General features: G+C 36.2%; 1 pseudogene; it reads right to left on the reverse strand.

The window, feature by feature from the left end:
* Positions 1–220: 220 nt before the first annotated feature.
* LOC114033118 overlaps positions 221–22990 on the reverse strand; it is a 38719-nt pseudogene continuing 15949 nt past the window's right edge.

Genomic DNA, 22990 nt, shown 5'->3' on the forward strand with positions numbered 1-22990 from the left:
TAATCAGTAACTGCATTGGGGGGGGGGCGGAGAAATATGGGAAATTGTGTCTTTTCCCCAATCCTTTCCTTTTTTATTGCACGTATCTACTCCAAGGATATGCTTCTGAAAGCTGTTTCAGTTTCCAAAGCTGCACATGCAGTGAGCTCACTTTATCTCCCCAGGGCATACATGGAAGAATTAATAATCTACTTTCCTGTTTTAGGCTTGAAAAGGCTCGTTAGCTGGGTGGCTCACAGGCAGCAGGTGTTACTGCCAAGCGGCCTGATAGCAAACAGGTGGGGTGGAGGTGAATGATGATTGTAGGAACAGGTGCTGGGCAGGTGGTGGCTTCAGTCTGGGATGGGTATGGGAGTTCAATGGCATTTCCTCTGGTAATATGGAGAAATCATATTCAGTGATATTTGCCTCCTTGCTTTTTCTAGAACAAGACTTCCATCTATGGACTTTGGACATTTTAACTATCACTAACACTTAAGATGTCAATGATGGGCAATTTCTGTGTTCCTAGGATGCCTAACCAAGAACAACTGTGACCAGAGTACTTGGTTCATCTCTAAAACTAGCAATACCCTTTTCCCTCTGTCCAAAGAAATACCTATCTTCTGCAAATCAGAGGACAGATGGGGGATACTTTTTGGGGGGATTGTATTGCTAGAATTTATTTCAGTAAACACTTATTGATTGACTGATTAACATGGTATATAACATTATAGGCCTAAGATGTGGAGAACTTAGTCATAATGTTTAGGATTTCTATGATCCTGGCTACTGGGGGATAATCAGAGATGGCTATAGTAGGACATCAGACTTCATAATTTAGCATCTGGCTCTGTTACAAAGCTCAGCAGTTTCTATTTAATAGCAAATATACCCTTTGATTTTGGGTCATGACCTCCCAAATCCAGGATGATGGCACATAGCATCTTGGACAAGCCACAGTGCCAGGGCACAGTGATAGAGATGTGGTATTTGGGCATGGACATTCCCATCTGGCACACAGAAGCAGCAGGAGAGTAGGTGTAGAAGGCCATCTGGGCTTGGAGAAGTGACCAAACATACTTCCACCTGAGCATACAAATCCTGCTCCTGCTGGACCTGCATGAAGAGTGTAAGTTCTATTTTATACCGGATCATCAGGAATTTCTTCGTACTGCAGCAAGGTTCACATCCTAGATGAAAATAATTACTTTTAGTAGTGTGTATTAGTGATACCAGGTTTCAAGAATTGTCTTGTTTGCTAAGAAGTGAAAATTTCTAGCTCATATAATTTCATTCAATGAAAATGAATTTCAAGGATGGTGAGGAAAAGGGATTTGCAGTAGTATAAGTAGCATAGGCCAGGGATGATCTGAGACAGGATGTCTCCTACTGTGATAGTGAAAGCATCTGTCCCTATTTTGCCTAACTTCTGGAGTCTAGATACATTATCATTGATATAGAAATAGTATTTCTTTATCATTTTTTGGGTGTGTGAGTTTTGGTTAATTGCTAGAAAGCCTCTCCTTTTCAAACAAATTGGTAAATAGGTATACTTGTTGTGTCTGGAAAAACCCTTACAGGATTGAAGATCCTTGAACGTTGAGGAGGGTTGCTAGGTGAAGACATATTCGACATTATGAATATCTATGAGGATATATTGTGGGGAGGTGGTTTGCCCCATGAATTTGTACATAAGATATAGAATAGAGATGTTAGGGGCCTTAGAAAATATGTCTTTAGAAGTTATGTCCAAATTCCTCATTGTGCATATAGGGGATTTTGATCTTGAAATTCCTCAATCAACTTGATGAGCTTACAGGGCAGTAAACCTTTGTCCTAGACTTTTGAAAACATCTCCCTGTAGATGTTTCCATGCTCATTGGAACCTTGTTGAGAGGACATCTGATTAAGTCTCACTCACTAGGTGTTGCTCCCAAAATGAATTAATTGGTTTGGAGCACCTCCTGGGGGGGAGGGCATGTTTCATTTATGTCTGCTGACCTCAATGTAACTTGGTTGGTTTGGCTTATTGGCAAGATTGGCTCTGTTGGGAGGAGCCATCCACTGCTCTGATTTAGCAGATCATTCAATAAAAGAAATATAGATGATTTTTTGCATTATCAAGTATTTATCTAATCCCATTTATCATTTTTTATACATTTATTTATTTATTTATTTTCTCCTTTCCATTCTCCCCTTTCCCAGAAAAAATAAAAAATAAAAACAAAATCTTTCCAACAAATAAGCATAGTCAATCAAAGCAAATTCTCTTTTTGGTCATGTCTGAAACTATGTTTCATTTTGCTTATTAGTTTATCACTTCTCTATCAGGTGGGCAGTATTTTTCATTTTTGGTCCTCTGCAGTTATGATTGATATTATGTTGATCAGAGCTCTAAAGTCTTTCAAAATTTTTCATTTTTGCAATGTTTATGTTGCAGTACAAATTATTTTCCTGGTTCTGTTTACTTTATTCTGCATCAAGAACAGAAACTGTGTACTAGTGATGATCAGGTGAGCAAGTTGTACCAAGAGGGCTTAGATGGTCTTTACGGCTCTTTGAAGTCACTGATAATAACTCTGTCCTCCCGAGTACTGGTTACTTTGACATTAAATGAACTTTACTAAATTTGGGTTGTGTAAAGAAGACATATTTTCAAGATGGATGGATAAGTTCATCCTTTTCAGGTAATGTCCAAGGTATTAAAGTGCGGCACCCAATGTCCCAAAGAGCACTCAGAGTCTATGTTGGGTAGCTGTGGGACCAGAAAGTGTAAAGGACTAATAAATACTTTCTAAGATAGGGGTCTGGGGAGCCAGGGATAGGTTTTCTTACCTGAGATTTAAAAATATCACAGAAAAACCATGGGAAACTAGGACCACAATTATTCTTGAACTCTTGGTATCTTTATCTGTAAAACAAAAGAGTAATGATAACATCCTAGCTTTTGCTGTTTAAATACAGCTGTATCGCCATTTCATTAACCACTGGCAAAAGTGAATTTCATCATATAAGAAGAAATACCATGTTTCTTTTTTCAATCTTAATTTCCTTTCCTGTTTAAATATATATTCAGGTGTTAACAGTTTGTATTATTGAAGGTTTTCTGATCAATTTCTCATGATTTTGAAGATCTCAATCTAATCACCATTTATTAATGATTTTTCCATATTTGATTTTTCAATCTCACTCCACTTAAACTTGTTACTGTTCCTTGAAACATTCTTTAGGCAGTCAGTTTAGAGGTTGGGAGGAGGCATTGAAATTTTCTAAAAGGACATATAACTTGAAAATAAAATGAATAAGGGAAAACCTCTGATGATTGAATACTAGCATTCTAAAAAAAAAAAGAATACATCAAACTGAGCAATGTGACCTTGGGCAAGTCTGTTCTATGACACAGTTTCCTCAGCTGTAAATTGATGACATTAGATTAGACAATGCTTCCTTCCAGATAAAAATAATAATCGCAATAACAATAATAATCCATATTAACAGTTGCCTTAAGGTTTGCAAAATATTTTTACATTCACTAACTTATTCATTCCTTGTAATGATCCTACAAGGTATTTTTTAGTTTTAAATTTATTATTTATTTACTATTTATTCCTTTCCTACTTTCTTTGATTCAACTCCGAGGACTGCCGACTAATTAGTGAGTCCCTGGCAAGAATCACCATATCATGAAAAGCCTCAGACACACTGCTCACTTCACTTTCAGCTCACCCTCTGGTCTGCTATGCCTCCACACTGGCTACCATACCCACTTTCTACTCTATCTCTCCCCATTTTTCCAGCTCCTGTTTCTGTTTTATCTTCTCTTATAATGTAAGCTCCTTGAGACTAGAGACTCTCTTTTTCATTTGTTTTCATATCTCTAGCACTTAGCACAGTATTTGTCATATAGTATCTGCTTAATGTGTTATTTATCTATCTATCTATCTATCTGTCTATCTATATCTATTATCCTGATTTTACAAATAAGGAAACTGAGGTATAATGACATGGTATATAAGAGGGATAATGACGTGTCTAGAGTCACACAGATGAGAAGTGTCTGAGGTGGGATTTAAACTTAGATGTCTTGATGCTAGGTCTAGCACTCTATTATGTTCTATTATTCCTGAAGCTCTAAGACCTATGAGTCAGTCTATGCTTCTAAGGGGCAGAATTATTTAATGTCTTTCTGACTTTTTAAAATGCAGGCATTGTTTTCAGTTGACTTAGTTATGTGACTTAGAAATGTTTCAAATTCTGAATATCAAAAGTGCTGTATTATAATTCGTTAAATAACATCACTATACCAGACCCACAGTGTTGGTTAAAATTCATACAGTAAATAACTGAATCCCTTTATATTTAGATAACAATCTAACATCATTCAATCATGGGGTTTTAATTAACATAGGCTCTCAAGCATAAATTGTGATTCTTGTATATCTAAGCAAGCAGAAATTGAAAAGTGACTGTGAATAGAATCAGGAAACCAGCTTAGGGGACCCATTCTCAGTTTTATTTATTGTGCTTGGTATGGCATCTGGTATTAGCTCTGATGGAAGGAGCTGCTAAATTCCACACAGTGAGTCAAAATCATGTCCAAAGTATCTCAGAAGTTATTATTATAGCAGTCAAATTTCCATAAACATGCCTATCAAATTTTCTTCTGCTGTTGAAAATCATATCAATTTTGCTTATCAACTGTCCTTCATAACCAAAGTTGATGTTTACTTCACTGTTAAACATGCTACTATCATGTTCATTTTATCACTGGATGCTATTTTGTAGGAGCTGGTGATACCAAATACTTGAAGAAGGATCTTTCCCATGGTCCAATTGTGCAAGACAGATTAATAAGCAGTTTTGTCAGGGACAGTGTGCAGATTTCCATTGTCTAGGAAAACCCAGCTGTTTTGTCAATATCTACTTAGTAAATTATAGTGAAAAGGAATGACATTTATATTAATCATAAATAAGTGTGTGTGCTATGCTACCCATGCTTTCATTTAAATAGAAATGCCCTGGGAAAATAAGACTACTGGGACAGAGCTGAGAAAGAAAATCTGATTAAAAGTTTTACTGAGTTTGATTCATTCATTTGCTAAATACAGATGAATAAAATAATCCATGCAATGCACTGTGAGAGGCACGAGGGAGGATATGATAAGACATGGTCTCTGTCCTTAAGGAGCTTATGAGGAGGTTATAAGAGATGAATGTTCATGAATAAGTATAATATAAATTAGAATATGATAAGTGCATAATATGAGAATAAAGTATTGCCAAGTCCCAGTGCCCAACACCAAGTGTCTCTTTTTGACAATGACTGAGCAAGAGTAAACTTAGTTGGAACAATCAGATAGTGTCACATTCTTGATGCACACTGCTGGGGACCCTTCCTCTAAGGAGTGAACTTAGACAGTTTGGATCAGATAGGCGGCCTTACATCACATAGGTTCCTAACGTGGCCAATATTGCCCCATGGGGGTGCTGGAATATTCCAGAAGGTTGGTAGTAGCCTCAGGTGCAGTTGAGGGGTGTTGAATAAAAATAAGGGGGTGGTGGAAGCATGAGGAAAGAAGAGAAGAGAATTTTGAAAAAAGACATTTGTACGTGTTTCATCTGTTGTGTAACAGAGTTAAAGTAGTAATGATTACATTATTTTCCAAATAAGTACACAAAATGCAAGTTATAACTGATCAGTAATCAAGTCTGCTGACAGGTCTTAACAAGCAAGTGTTGGCAAGCAAGCATGTTGCACATTGTCCAGAAGGCTAGTATGCATTGGCAGGAATATGTGCATATAATGACTTGTTTACAATATGATACTATAAGGTTACATGATGCAATATTGCATCATCTAAATTTAGGAAAACCCCAATAAATTTACAATAAATTATTAAATTTAAGATGAGTCATTAAAAAACATTTTACATATTTTTGAAATGATGCAATTAAAAAAAACTGTTAAAGGGTTAAAGAAAGTAGATTTCAGGAAGGGCACTAAGTAATTTTTTTTGGAAAGGAGTGGTAGACCAAATAAGTTTGGGAACCTCTGTCTTAGGATGAATTTGAAGTATAACTTCACTGTCAATTACTCTCCCAATTCTAGTGCATACTGAGTAAGGATCATTGAACATTATGAGCCTTGACCAATAATGGAAATCTATGACCCATTCCCCCCTGCCATGGCTGCCCCTTACCACAATGAAAACCCAAGGTGACAGAGCAGCAGGGACCAAAAATGTTGGTGTTACAGTTGTATCATGTTATTAGAACAATGTGGTGGCATAGCAGGGAGAGAACTGGATTTGTAATTGGAGGATGTAGGTTCAAATATGATGTCTCCTAGATACCTCTTTGACCTTGTTCAAGTCTTTTAGGCTCTTTGGGCCTCAGTTTCCTCATTTGTAAAGTGAGAGAATTAGACTAGATGACCTTTAAGGTCCTTTTCAGCTCTAAATCTAGACTCCTGTGTGGGATCTGAATTCTCCAGTGAAACAGCTAGGACCATCAACCTCCACTCATTTCAGCTTCTTTCTAGGTACTTGCCCTGTAGTGGAATTCTGGGGGAATCTCTTTTCACACTGTACATGGCCTGTACACTATATACATACTTTTTAACCTTTGGACCTGAAGAACTGGAGTAGAATGACACTTAATTCTTCCTATTATACAGACAATATCTCCTTTCTGAGGATCATTCTCTGCCCTTCTCCCTGAGAAGGATGGAGGAGGAACTGATACTATCTCTTTCACATGACCTTGAGAAGAAACCAGCTGTTGCTCCCAAAGGTCTATCCTTGCTTAGTGCACAGGGGTGATGTTGGTCCATTGCTTGTCAACCATTCTGATTTAGGCCAATATTGTGTAATGACCAAGATGGTGACCTCATTGATACCCTGAAATAAATGATGTCCCTATAAGTTTACAGACAGAATTAGGGATCTCTATTGGCCAGCATCTGATATATTTGCCACCCTGGATCAATGCAGAACAAACTGGCTTGTGTGACCCACAAGGTGGGCAAGCATCCCTGGCCATGCTACCACCTGGGTCTCCATAAGAAGATAGTTCATTCTTTTTTATTTTCCTTTTCTCAGAGGACTGAGTTTTGCTAATAGCTCAATTTTATACAGCACTTTAAGGATTAAAAAGTATTTTCCTCACAATAATCCTATGGTGATCTCCTTCTCCAGGGAAGGAAGGATGACTGTTCAAAGCTTTTTGCTACTGGGCCTCCCTTATCACCCTATAGACTTTCTTTTCAGGTAACTCTGGAATGAAGTTTCTTCTACAAAAATAAATTTGAGCATAGATTCTTTGATCCATTTCTCTAATCCTAATCAAGGAGAAGCACCTTGCTCTGATCTTCCATATTGCTATGGGCAGGGCATCCAGTACTATTGGATCAATCATATGAATGTATGCACACACACATCTATTATACATAGATTAAATTAGAGGTAATCAATAGAAGAAAAGTATGAGCATTTAGGGGGATCAGAAAAGGCTCCTTGTTAGAAGATGGGATTTTGGCTGGTATTTGAAGGAAGCCAACAAGTGAGGATGGGGAGGGAGGAAATTACAGGCATGGAGAATGGCCAGTGAAAATGTCCAGAGAAGGGAGATAGATTGCCTTGTGGGAGAAACATCAAGGAAGCTGGTGTCACTGTATTGCAGAATAAGTACATTAGGGGGGATGTGCAGAGTACAGTCAAATAAGAAAATGGAGGAGGTTGGGCAGGTTGTAAAGGGTTTTGAATGAGTAACAGGATTTTGTATTTGATCTGGAGGTGATAGGGAGCCACTGTAGTTTATTGAATGGGGATGGGTGACATAGTCACTTCTTTAAGAAAATTAATTTGACAGCTTAGTTTAGTGGACTGGAATTAGTGAGATACTTGAGGCAGGTGAATTCTCCAGTAGAATATTGCAATAGCCCAGGCATGAAGTGTCGAGGGCTTGCACCTGGGTGATGGTGGTATCAGGGGAGAGAAGGGGGCAGGTGACAGAAATATTATGAAGGCAAAATTGACATAGCTTGGCAACAGAAGGAACATGAAGTTGAGGGTTGACTTGGAAGATAATGATGCCGTCAACAGTAATAGGAAATTTAGGAAGGGAGAAGGGTTTTGGGGAAAGATGATGAGTTCAGTTTTGGACATATTAGTTTAAGATAAGTATGAGACATCCAGTATGAAATTTCTAATAGATAGTTGGAGATTCAAGTCTGGAAGTTAGGAGAGAGGTTAGGGCTGGATAAGTAGACCGAATAATCATCAGCATGGAGATAATTATTGAAACCATGGGAGCTGATGAAATCACCAAGTGAAATTTACAGAAAGAGAAAAGACTAGAAACCAGGACAAGGTATTGAAGGATACTCATCATTAGGAGGCATGAGTTGGATGAGGATCCATAAAAGAAGACTAAAGAGTAGTTAGACAGGTAGGATGAGAATAAGGAGAGGGAAGTGACAGGAATACTTAGAGAGAAGAGGGTATCAAGGAGAAGAGAGTGATCAACAATGTCGAAGTCTGCAGATAGGTCAGGAAGGTTGAGGATTAAAAGAAGGCCATGCATCCTTTGACCCAGTTTTTTTTCCAATTAAATTTTGTTATTTTTTAAACAACCATCTATGCTCCCTTCTGTCTCCCTACCCTTTGCAAAAAAATAATAAACTAAAAAAAGAAATAAAAAGAAAAGATTGTGAAATCTTTTAACAAAATTCATGGTCAAACAAAACAAATTCCATCATTGGCTGAATGTGAAAATATATGTCTCATTCTGCATATTTAGTCCATCATACCTCAGTCAAGAGGAGGGTAGCATACTTCACCATTGGTCTCTTGAAATCATGGTTGACCATTCCATTGATCATAGTTCTTAAACCTTTCAAAGTTGTTTGTCTTTATAATGTTGATGCTGTGTAAATCATTCTTCTACTTATATGCACTTCACTCTGCCTCAGTTCATGCAAGTTGTCCCAGATTTCTCTGAACCCTCCTCCCCTTTTGTCATTTCTTTTGTACAGCACAATAGTATTCTATTACATCCATATACCATAATTTGTTCAACCATACCCCAATTGATGGAGAAACTTTATTTTATAATGTTTTGTCACCTCAAAAAGAGCTGCTATAAATATTTTGTACATATGAGTCTTTTCCTATCTCAGTTTTAACCAGACTTTATGAATGGATGGATAATGGCTAATAGATATGGTCTGGTCCCTAAAGCAAGATAGATTTTTAAATGACTTGAAATGCATCAAAACACTGGGTTCTCTGGTCAGCCTTCCTACCTCCTTTCCCTCTCCAATTTCAAGCAATAGCAGGTAAATAAGAAGTACTTAACAGAATCAAAAAACTCTATATAGTTTTCATTGATTTGACAAGAGCACACAATACCAAAAGATGTGAATTTTATAAGTTTCTCTGGTGTTTGGGTTGATAAGTTTGGCGTAATTATTGATTGTGGTTATTGGCTGATCAAGGATAGGCACTGATAATTTAGGAACTGAAAATGAGTACAACAAAGTGGGCAACAGAAAAGTTTATGGTAGGCATGAGGAGGCTGTGAGACATAACAAATAAGTAACTTTGAGGAAGAACTGGAGTGAAAGATGTCACCAGGGAAATAGATAATAGAAAAAGATGGTGTGGTCACATGATAAGAAGGGAGAATAATAGGTAGACAGTCAGAATGTTTAACTGGTAGCTTCAAGATGTCAGGCAAGGGTAATAAAGTCTCTCAGAATGTTAAATAGGCCTCCTGTTCTGAACTTATAGAAGGGCATAGCAATAGTCACGCAAGATGCTCAGGTGTTGTTGCGATGAGATCTGTATGATTGTAGAAAACACCCATACTATGAAATAACAGATTCATTTGGGTATGTAAGTATCTAAGTGACAGAAATTGGGAAGGGTATAGGAGATTTAAAGCTCCTCCTATTCAAATTATTTTCGTGCAGAAATACCCTAAACCATGCCGAAGAGATGACAATTGACTTGTTTCATAGTTGTTTATTTTTAATGGAAAATTATGTGACATTGAGGCCATTACACAGAAATAGTTATACTTTCCAGAGATAAGGATATCTGATAAAATGACTATTGAAAAATAACAAAGCAATGATTGTTTCATTGAGCAATATAAATGAACAAATAAAGAGATAAAATGATTTTATTGAGTGATTTGATTACATGGTTGCCCTGCTCTCTCTGCCTGGGAAACATCTAAGGAATGCTTAGTGCCTAGGACTTTATTATCAAGGCTGCAGGTAGGTTCTCAGGGAAGATCTTTGGGTGCAGTGAAAAGAGCCCTGGCACTGGAATATGGAGACCTGGGTTAAAATTCTGCTTCTGGTTCTTCCTACCTATGTGGCCTTAGGCAAGTTACTTGACCTCCCTTAGCCTCAGTTCATTCATATGTAAAACAAGGGTATTGAAGTAGATAGCTTTAATGCTAAAGATAAAGTTAAGACCAGCTTCCCTCTTAAGTGGATCCAAAGATAGTGCCATAGTGACTAAAAGAATCTGGCTTCTGGGCATCCTTTAATGCCTCTGTGTATTGTGTCTCAAATACCATCATTTTATTTTTTATTTTTAATAATATTTTATTTTTCCCAAATCACATGTAAAACAATTTTTAACATTAATTTTTTTAAACCGAGTTCCAAATTCTCTCCATCCTTCCCTCTCCACACCCTTCCCTGAAATGGTAAGCAGTCTAATATAGGTTGTACAATCTGACATGTGCAATCAGGTAAAACATATTTCTACATTAGTCATTTTGAAGAAGAAGACTCAAAAAAAGAAAGAAAGAAAGAAAGAAAGAAAGAAAAGAAAGAAAGAAGGAAAATGGAAAATGGTATGCTTTGGTCTGAATTCAGACACCATCAATTCTTTTTCTGGAGGTAGATAGCATTTCTCATCATGAGTCCTTTGGGATTTTCTTAGATCATTGTATTGATGAGTACAATATTGCTGTTACTATGTACAATGTTCTAGTTCTGCTCACTTCACTCTGCATCAGTTCATATAAGTCCAGGTTTTTTGGAAATCATCCTGCTTGTTATTTCTTATAGCACAAGAGTATTCCATCACAATCATATAACATGGCTTGTTCAGCCATTCCCCAAATGATGGACAGTCCTTCAATGTCTAATTCTTTGCCACCACAAAAAGAGCTGCTAAAATACCCTTGTAAAAATTAATCCATCCCTTCCCCCTTTTTTATCTCTTTGGAATAGAGACATAGTAGTGGTATTTCTGGATCAAAGGCTATGTACAATTGTTTAGGCTTTTGGGCATAGTTTCAAATTGCTCTCTAGAATGGTTGGATCAGTTCACAACTCCACCAACAGTGAATTAGTGCCCCAATTTTTCCACATTCCCTCCAACTTTATCATTTTCTCTTCCATCACATTGACCAATCTGATAGAATATGAGGTGGAAATTCCATAATTTTAAAAAGATGCTAGAAAAGACAAAGATGGAGCGCATGATACAGGGAGGGGATAAATGCATTGTTATTGAAAATGTAGAAACTGTAAAAACTGAAGTTTCCACATCTAAAAAACCAGAAAAATAATTATTTGGTTACAAAACTTCACACAGAAACATTTTTTAAGCAATTAAATTTGAAATTTCATTTTATTGTATTCCTAGGAAAAGAGCTGGGCATTAAGCAATCAAATATGGTAAAAAAAATAAATTCATAGAGGATATGGTCGTAAGACAGGAGATCTTAGAAATGGAAAAGACCTCAGGAGTCATTCAGTCTAGCCTCTGCCTTTGGATAGGTAAGGTTACTAGGGAAAAGAAGCATATACTGATATTGTTTTTACAGGAACTTTAAAAACACTTTTAGGATCAAAAAAGAGCATCATAGATTTAGAGCTAGAAGGTATTTTAAAGACACTAAGTCCAACCTTCTCATTTTACAGATGAAGAAACTGAATTTAAATGATTTGCCCAGGATCACACAGCTAGTAAATGTCTGAGGTACATATTGAAAAGAGGTCTTCCTGATTTCAAGTCTAACTTGATACCTAGTTTCGCCATGCAGTGATTAGTGTCAGCACCATGGATAAGGAAAGGTGTTCATTTCTCAATGGCTCTTGGACATGTGTATAACTTGGAAAATGAAGGTGGAGCCATAAAGGGATGGAAATTCAGAATGAGAAAGGAGTTTAGTCTGGGATGGCCAATGATCTTTGTAGTGTGCAAGACTGTGGACATGTGTAAAGCATAGATTGAAGAGATGATTTCACCATCTAGGGCTAAATTAGTCAGGGAGTTCCTGTGGATAGAATTTGTTTCAGGAAATTGAAACTAACAATAGAGAATAGGGGGCAACTGAGAGACAGTAAATTTTCAGGGTCCGAGGTCTTCAGATTAGGAGTGGTGACCAAGGGGAAATGCTGAGGAGGGAGATGACTTTGAGATCAAGATAGGGAAAGACCTTTCTTGCTTTTAGACTGGAAGGTGAAGTAGGGTAAAAAAAAATTCAATGCATGCAAGTTATAAGGTGAAGATTCGTGTGAATGACAAAGCTTTGAAGACTCTAGTATAGGGATTGTTAACCTTTTTTCATATCATGGACTTCTTTGGTTGTCTGGTGAAGCTTCTGTGTCCTTTTTCAGAATAATGTTTTTAGTGCATAAAATAAAATTCATAGTATTACCAAGGACACAAATTATACTGAAATACAGTAATAAATTTTTTTTTTCAGAAAGTTCAGGGATCTCAGGTTAAGAACTGTGGCCTTTGGCCCTATCTTTTCATTCATATGATGTAACATTGGGAAAACTAGATTTAGCAAGGCTGAGATACAGCCTTTCCATCTAAATCCATTGTGTCAAAGATTGGACCTGGCAGAAAAGATAGGAGGAGTAGAGTCTATGCCCTATAGTTGGTTATGGAACCAGGATGAAACCATAACAGCCTTGAAACTTGTATATTTTTATGCCCTTTTTACCAGTAATTGTATATCCCTTTGTCTGCCCCCTCCCTATCCCTGCAGTGATTGTAATAAATCCTATTTAAACAATCAAAGACATTGGTAAAATCTTATCAGGTTGAACACTCTGGGAAGGGAAGAGGAAAGAAGAAAAAAAATCTAAAGCCTTTCCTCTGCAGGGGTCCTGGTTGTAGGGAAGTCAGACAATTAGTGAAAATGCCAGCAATAAAAATATATCAAGATGGTAATGTAAATGGTTTTCAGCATAACTTCCTCACCCTGTGACCTCAAAGCAAAACAAAAAATGAATTTCTAATAATTAGAATTGTAGCATGAAGGGAAAGCAGGATATGCTTCCAAACAATGTGAAGGCTCCTGAAAAAACAATGAAGGGTCAAGCTGTCCAAAGCTCTCAGTCACTCAGCGAGCCTGTGGGATATGTGCCCAGTTCAAGCGGCTATGATGACCCCTATCCTTTACCTTCATGAGTGTAACTCAGCCTGAGCCCCTCATGTTGCTTTGCAGGATAAGAACACTAAACTTGCCTAACCTTGAAACAGAAAAGAACAGCAACTGTGAGGGAGGGGGCACTTCCATGCTTGAGGGAAAAGGCAGTATTAATCCAGGGATGGTCTTTTTCTATATTCTGGGATCCAGAAAAATCCAGAAACCCAGGCAAGTGTATCCAGGCAAGGCAAGGCTACTCAGCTAAGGATTCTGGGTATAGTCACATCAGCACCATGTGAGTGGAAAGGAGAGGGGCTTTACTACAATTATACTCACAAAAAGATAACTAAAAAAAAAGAGCTGAACTCTGAATAATGGTAATGATGGAGAGATGATAAGAGACAAAGCATTCATGATGAAATTAACCTTCCTTCTTTCAACAGAGGGATGGGGAAATATGAATGGAATGTGTTGTTCATGGAGGTGAGGTCACTTAAAATTATGAGAGAGAGATCAGTAGGGGTAGAGTTGAGGGAGGGAGATATATCTGGAATGACCACACTATTATGTGTGTGTGTGTGTGTGTGTGTGTGTGTGTATACATATATATGTATATGTGTGTGTATGTATATGTATATACATACATGTGCATATATACACACACACACATGTAATGATACAATACAATGTAACAATATACATCATAATACAATATAACATAACATAATACATAATATAATAGAGGAACAAAAGTTATCAATTATACTTTTTTAAAAAAAGACAAGTCTAGGAGAGATGCCAGCTCACTAGATCCTGGGTTAGCTGGAAGAGAAGGGGTTCCATGAGGCAAGCAGATGGAAATGAGGCTATACCCAGCTCCTTAGATCCAGATCTTACACTACCATAAAGTCCATTTTATAGGTGAGATAAATGAGGTCCAAAGAAAGTGAATGACTTATACAAATTCAATCAACCAAAAAGCATTCATTAAGTATTTATGATGGGTCAGGCACTTAGTTAAGTGCTGTGGACATAGAGACTGAAACAATTACTACTTTTCAGCTTACATTTTAATGGGAGAGACAAGAACATATATAAATATATAAACAATAAATATAAAGAGAACAAATAAAATAAATACAAAGTAGTTTAATATAAGATAGATCAAGAGGAAAGTACTAGCAGTGGGTGGAGGGAGGAACAACATAGAAGGTGGTTGAACTTCATCTTGAAAGAAGAGAGGAATTATATAAAGCAGAAGTCAGTCAGTCAACAAGTATTTATTAAGCTCCTAGCATATAAGAGGCTAAAGAAGATGATGTAGTACAGGCATGGGGGGCAACTACGACCAAGGCTTGGAGGTAGATGGTGTATGGTGTATGGAGAAACATAGAGAGAAAGGCAGTTTGGCTGGATTGCAGAGTGTGGGAGGGAGAATAATGCCCATTTACCTTAGAAAGACATGTTGGGACCAGATTTTGAAGAGTTTTAAAAGCTAAACAAAAGAGCTTATATTTTTATCCTAGAGGCAATAGGAAGCTTTTAGAGTTGGTTGAGTAGGAGAGTGACATGCTAATAAGCTAGAATGTAAATATATAAATTCATATCACTGTTGAATAGAGATCATTTAGTCTAATTTTGTCATTTTACATATGAGAAACCCAAGGTCAAGAGATGGTATGGTAAATGAAAGGCCTATGTTCCTCTAGCTAGTAAGCAACAGTTTCAGGTCTAGAACACAACTTCTCTGAACTGTAGGAACTCTAGAACCAACTAGTATAGTACTATCTCCTCTATGCCAAAGTGCCTGTCTGAGGGAACACAGGAGTACAATTCATCCTTTGGCCAAATGACTCAAAAATAATACTATGCTTGGATGGTGGCTCTCATGGCATCTCTAGGGTGGTAGTTTGGGAGGACAAAGCAAACATAATTCCCTAAGGACAAAACGGTGCATTTTTACCTCATTCATTTTTCAGAGTAAACCATTTTCACTTCATTGATTTTTACTACTCATTCCAAAGAGTTCAATTAATTTTCTTTTTTTCCTTTATTCATCAGTTTGTTTAGTTATTCATTTACTTTTTGTTTGCTCAACACTTTTTAATCCTTCACTGACTACAATTTCTGAGTATCGATGAAACAACGGCACTTCTACTTTTTAATACAACTGGTAGAGAATAATTTCACACACACACCTATGTAAGAAGAAGAAAAAAGGAAAAAAGGAAATTATGTGATAACTTTATTGTATATTTAAAAGGAATAGCAAGTACACAATAGATTTGCAGTTTCATGTACCAACATCTTTTCCCCCCTATTCTACTATGTTATGAAAATTCTTGTTTTATTTTTTAAGTTCAGAATAAAAAAAAAGAATGGGAGACAGAGACTGAGATTTTTGAAAGAAAGTTACCATACAGATTGAGTGAATAAGTCAAAAAAGAATGTTTCTGCAAACCAAATGAATAAATAAATGAAGAGATTTAAATATCCTTCCTTGCCTACTCTTTATTTATTGGCAGGCTGTAACTCAAGTTCTTTTTTCTTACTCAATTTTATGTATTGATGGAATCAATAACTCATAACATTCTCTGCATAGCCATCCTTTGTACACCCAAAACCCGTGATTATCTCTGTGTTAAATAATTCATACCTTGTAAAGCTCACAGATGTACAATTGGGAGGGAATGTAGGGATTGCTTAGACCAACTCCCTCCTTTTACAGATAATGAAAACAAGATTTAGAAAAGTTAAATGGCTTGCCCAAGGTCATGTAGGAAGAGCATCTTCCTCTGATACCAAATCCAGTGGTCTTTGAATTGTACTACAGTGTGCTGGAAAGTCAATAAAAATAAATAACTGATCTTCAGGAACAGAATTCAATGCTAACCTCTGAATCTTTCCTACGTTATACTTCTTTATAGTATTTTGTCAAGATCCTTTTTCTTTTATCCTGATCACACTCTTCCTTGCATCATATTTATCTGTGTACTTGTTATATCTTTTTATTAAATTTTAGGCTTCTTGAGGCTGAACACTGTTACATTGAACCAACACAATATCTGGCATATGGTAGGCACTTAAAATAATTTTGAATTGAGTTAAATTATTTGTCCTTACATGGTCATAGCTTAGCACTGGTCGCTATAAAGTTTCCTCATAGAAGCCATGAGCCAAAGAAATAGTATAAAGGCGTCTCATCTAGAAACAGAACAATATTTCTCAAAAACTGTAGTGGTGCCCATTGCATTTGTCAGGAAATAATGACTCATTTGCCATGTTTTCTATAAGGGTTTCATAATGCTTTTCTTACTTTTTTAGAAGTTGTTTGCAGTAATATTTGGTGAAAAGTACCAGAGTAGCCTAGTGACCCTCTAGCAAATTTTTTCTTCCACTAGTTCACTTAGACTTTCTGGGCTGTTGACTACTTTCAAGACCTGCAGGTAAAGGTTATAGGAATTTTTTTTCCTTCTGCAAGATTCTAGAATATTTTTCTATAGAACTAGGCATTTAATAAATACTTGTTGAAATGAATTAATTGGGATTAAGCTGAATAAAAGTAAGATTTTGAGGTTTTTTTCCATGTCTACACCTCTTTACCAAAAGCAGATTACAGATACACATTTTGCCAATACAAATTTGCAATGTTAGACCTTAGCCAGGCTAAGATATGTTTTTTTTCTCTTGCTATTTGTACTTCTAAGATTTTAATATCCTTAGATTTATATCATCATCCACATCCCATTACCCCATACCCAATATTTCACTTCCTTGATCCTACATTTTAATAGAGATGTCGTGAAGGAAGGAAATTGATGGGATAAGCAAGATATTTTTTCATCTTCCCTGAGATCTCACACCCTCCTAAATAGGCATGTTTCCTATCTATCATCTGTCTTCATGCAACACATCATCATTCAGGGCTTGCCTGGAATTTCCTGAATGTTTCTTGGGGGGCAGCCATTCTGTAAAGAGAAGTGTAACAATTAACCCAGAAGCAAGGAAACAGCTCCTGCTTAAAAATAGATGACCTCAATTTTCAAAGGGTGACTTTCTTTAATATGTAAGAATAGGCATAATAACTATTGAGTTAGAAGGAAGCTACTGATTAGATTTAGAAGACAATACATTCCTGATGTTCCATTTTCCATATACTTTCCTTTATGCATTCCCTTTAGTCTTTCTTCTATCTTGGAGTTTAGACAAGCAGATAATGCAGTATTGTGGTATAATGGAAATAAAACTGGGTTTGGAGTTGGGACACCTGAGTTCTAGTCTTTATTCTGCTCCTGGCATGAGATTTTGGTAAGTTATAGTATCTCTGGTTCCTAATTTTGTAATTCATAAAATGAAAGGGTCAGCTAGATTATTCCTAAGTTTCTTTTAAATTATGTCATTCTATGATTCTCATCTTCAAGAATGCTAAAGAAGAAATCAATCATATACTTCCTGTTCTCTTGGGAGGGCCTCTGACCCTGAAAGCTGAAATGAATTTACATAGTGGGAGGCAAATGAATAAGAGATTTACTAGCTCATGAAACTGCTGTATGAGCAATCTGATTTCAATTTGCTTTCCTGGATTTAACAAGGCATCTTAGATGCTACAGGTGCCCATTTAATATTTGCTATTTCATTAATTTATCTTGAGTTTTTGGATTCTGAGAGGAACAACTTCCATTGGCATGTTTCTATCATGATGATTATTTTTTAAGAGGTAGTTAGGTGGTGAAGTAGATAGAATGTTGGACCTGGAAAAACTGAGTTCAGATACAACTTTAGACACTAAGCTAGCTGTGCCACAGTGATTAAGTCATATAACCTCTCTATATTTCAGTTTCCTCATTTGTTAAATGGGGATAATAATCTCACCTACCTTCCAGGGTTGTTGTGAGTATCACATGAGATATGTAATATTTATAAAGTTCTTTGTGAACCTTGAAGTGCTCTGTAAATGCAAACTATTATTATTATTATTTGTTTTGTAATTAAATTTTATTTTTTTCAATTAATACATATTTACTTCTCTACTTCTCCCTCCTCTTCTCCAAAAAGAAAAGAAAAAAAATCCCTATAACAAATATACATGGTCAAGCAAAACAAATTTCCACACTGGCCACGTCCTCAAATATGTCTCATTCTGCATATTTAGTCTAATGTCTCTCTCTCAGAAAATGGGCAGCAGACATCTTCATCATCAGTCCTGTGGAAGCAAGATTGATTGGTTATTTTGTTGATCAGTTGTTAAATCTTTCAAAGGACAACATGTCATTCTCTAGTACTGGAATCTGCTCCAGATAAGAGGATCTTAATATAAAATGTGGTTAAATATTTTTGTTTTGCTATTATAAATATATGAAAACAGAATTTTCTCTCTCTAAACATGTCAGTACCAATCCAATTTCAAAGATGATGCTCATATTGTTAGATAATATATGTAACCTCCAAAATTTTAAATATTTCTTGATTTGGGACTTCCCTACTCCCAAATGTAGAGCTATTAAGATATGACTATTGGGGCAGCTAGGTGGCACAGTGGATAGAGTACCGGCCCTGAAGTCAGGAGGACCTGAGTTCAAATCCGGCCTCAGACCAAACACTTGACACTTACTAGCTGTATGACCCTGGGCAAGTCACTTAACCCCAATTGCCTTAAAAAAAAAAGACATGATTATTGCTAAGCAATTTGGCTAAGTATTATTCTCAGCTATCATGTAAATTACTCCATGCTTTCATACTACCAAACTCTTTCATACTTATAACATCTCAGCAGTAAGTCGAATGGTCAAAAGCTGGTTCCAAAGAGAAATAGAAGTGATTATTTTCATCAAATACTTCATAGACACAAATTGAATTGAATTGAATTTAGGAGCTACTATATGAAAGATATTGTGTTTGGCTTGTTCTAGAGTAGGCATCTGTTTGATTCAATCAGATTTAAATCTCTTTAGAACTTGACTCCAACCTACCTCTCTAGCTTTATTAGCGATGTTCCATTTCACATATTCTATGGTCCCTTCAAATTGTCCTTGCTATTTCTTGCACTTGATACTTCAATTAGATTGAATGGCAGGCAGTATGGTTGGTGAAAAGAATACTGAATTTGGAGCCAAAGGGACCAGATTAAAATTCTACCTGTCTCACTTAATTAACAATAACAACATTGATAATTCACTATCATATAGTGTTTTAAGTGCAAAACACTTTACGAATAATATTTTATTTTATCCTTATGACAATCTCTGGAGTGTGTGCTATTGTTATTACCACTTAACAGAAGAAGAAACTGAGGCAGACAGAAGTTAAGTAACTTGCCCAAGGTACATACATAGTAAGTATCTGAGGCCAGATCTGAACTGAGTCTTCCTGACCCCAAGTACAGCACTTTATCCATTATGTCACACAGCTACGTAGTCACTTGCTCTGTCTGTGACCTGCTACAAATCATTGAACCTCTCGGGGCCCCAGTTTCTTCCTCTATAAAATGAGGGGGTTGAACTAGGTGACCTCTAAGATCCTTTCTAAGGGAAAAGGACTTCGGTAATCCGCTTCTTATACTTCGCAAGAAAGTAAGAAACTAATGTTCTATCTTCCCAAAATGTATGTACTTTAAGCCATGTTCTTAGTGTTGATTTCCTGATTTTAGAATCCCTTTGAAGGAAATCTGTTTTGTTTTTTTAAATTTCCTTTCCCCTCCCCCTTCTAGATTACAACTAACCTTTGAGTAAGACATGAACCATAGACTATGCCCTTGGACAATGAGGATGATTTATTTACAACTGGTTGCCAGGTTAGTGGTGAAATTCCCCCTTGCATTGCTGCAAGAACACTCTCATTAATACTGCATCACTTGTTCTTTGCATATCTGTTGTTGTTGGTGCTGTGAACTGAAGTGTTAAGAATGAAGAGTGACAAAACAAGACAGTAGAACCAAACTGTCATTCATAACTGAATGAGCCAGGAAATAAGACGTATAGAGCAACAGCCTCAAAGGATCTAAAGAATGACCCAGAGATCCACAGACATCCTCCTCATGCTTCAGTTGACTTCCAAAGGGCATCCAGTTCGTGGAGGAAATGATTAGGAAACCTTCTATTCCCCTTCCTCTGTCCTTTCCCTCACAAAATAAAACCTTCTTAGGTTGGAATAAACATGTTACAATGAAGTTTATGATAATCTCATTGGAGGAAAATTTGATTTGAAACATTATTTTAAAGTTTAGAGCAGAATGTTGGGAGAGTTCAGTGGGGTTGCAGCCTCTATTCTGCCTTTTATGCTTTTAATTTTTAATATTTTTCTTTCTTTCTTTGTTTGTTTCTTTCTTTCTTTTCTTCCTTCTTTCCTTTCTTTCTTTCTTTTTTTTTTTTTTTACAAAAAAGAATGCTGCATTTTGTTTAGGCTTTGTTTGCTTTTATTAGTTAATCATGGAGGCATGTTAAAGCATTTTGTTTTTTATTTGATGTTATTGATATGATGTGTTAATAGTTTATTTCTATTGCTGAACCATCCTTGCATACCAGCTATAAATTCAACTTGACCATAGTGAACATACATTGTGGTAACCTCATTGCTAATATTTAATTCAATATTTTTACCTCAATATTCATTAGTAATATTGATCTACAGTTTGCTTATTTTTTTCTGAATGTAAGGACAATATTTACCTTATAGAAGGAGCTTAATACAATGCCTTTTTCTATAATTTTCTGTAAGGTTAAGGCGGAGTTGGAATTATTCTTTAAATGTTTGATGGAATACATTTATGAATTTGCCTGAATACAATTCTTCACCACACACCTCTCCACCCCTTTTGGGAGATCATTTATAGCTTACTCAATTACTTTCTGAAACTGAGTTGTTTAGATTCTCTATTTCCCATTTTGTTAATCTAGGTTTTTAATTTTTTGTAAATATTTATTCATTTCTTTTAAATTTTAAGTTTTATTGGCATATAATTGAGTGTAATAGTTTCTGATCAATTCTTGATTTTCTTACCTTTTGTTGTAGATTTACCTTTCACTTTTTTTTTTGGTAAGTTTGTTGTCTTCTCTCTTCTTTTAGCATCAATTTAAGGTTTTATTTGGGATTGAATTCTGTTCTTATTTAATTTCCTTTCTAATTTTTTGAACATAACTTTATAAAGAATATTTTTAAAAGAACTGTAATATAAACAAAGGTTTTAATATCAGTTCAATAATTTAATAACGTATGAGATGTGTAGTCACTGTTTTAGAAGATGGGGGATATGAAAATTTAAAAAATAGAACACTCACTCGAAAAGCTTGTAATCTAATTGGGGAGGGTAGATAAAAAGCATGAAGAGAAATATGTTACATTGTAGAAAATGTGGCATCTAAATAAAGTGTTCTAAGAAATATGAAGTGAGAGATACCACTTTCATTGTAAAGAGGTTTCACGGAGGATATTATAATTGAATTGGATCTTATAGAAAGAGAATGGTTTCACTGGAGACAAAAGGAGAATGTTCTCAGAATGAAGAGTGGTCAACATGAATGCAGTGAAGCTCAAGAGGGCCAGACAACTTTGGGGAATAGTAGTCTAGTTTGGTTAGAATATAATTTATATGTAGTGAAGTATTGTGGAAAGAAAGACTGGAAAAACATTTGAAGTAGACTGTGGAGCATCTTAAACACAAGGAAAACTGATTAAGTTGAAGGAATGACCAGTTGCTTGCTACAGGATAGGGTAGAACAATCATTGTAGGCACATAGAATAATAATACAGGTTTCCTGGAGCATAGAACACGTGGAAGGGTACAACATGAAATAAGTCTGAAAAGGTATAGTTGTTCTGGTCTGTGGAGGCCTTGAATGCCTGACAAAGGAGTTTTAATTTGATTTAGTAGGCTACAGGGAATTACTAAAATTTTTGAGTAGCGAAGTGACTTGGTGAGATAAGAAAGATTCTTCTGTTTTTAGTGTGAAAGGCAGAGTGGTGAAATGAATGTGAGTTAGGGAGCTACCAAAATTACTCAGATAAATGGTCCTTCTGCTAGAGAGGTGATGGACTGAAAATACAGAATGCAAAGTTTCCAATGTAGAAGTTTATTCTTCTGGACCATGAATATTTGTTATGGGAGTTTTCACATTTACTATTGTTCAATTGGGGTAAGGTGGGAGAGATAATAGAAGCTTGTAAAACAAAGAAAAAAGGAAGAAAAGAAGAAAGAAAAAAAGATGAAGAATGAAATAAAGGAAGAAATGAAGGAAGGAAAAAAGGAAGAAGAAAAAAGAAAAAGAAAGACTAGTTCAGGTGGGTGTGGCTACAGAAAGGGCTGAGGAACAGTTGATATGGTGTTTGCTGCCCCACAACTCCAGGAGAAACGCTAGGAGCAGAACAGAGGTCTGTACACAACATTTGTAGATCTGACCAAAGCCTTTGATACTGTCAGTTGTGAGGGCTTATGGAAAATTATGTCAAAATTTGGTTGCCCAGAGAAGTTCATCAGCATTGTATGTCGATTTTATAACAATATGCTTGCCTGGGTTCTGGATAACGAACAATGCTCTCATGCTTTCCCAGTCACCAATGGCTGTGTCAAGGCTGTGTACTTGCTTTTTAGAATGATGTTTCC

Source organism: Vombatus ursinus, unplaced genomic scaffold (assembly GCF_900497805.2).
Source record: "Vombatus ursinus unplaced genomic scaffold, bare-nosed wombat genome assembly UNPS02006779.1, whole genome shotgun sequence".
NCBI classification, from domain to species: domain Eukaryota; kingdom Metazoa; phylum Chordata; class Mammalia; order Diprotodontia; family Vombatidae; genus Vombatus; species Vombatus ursinus.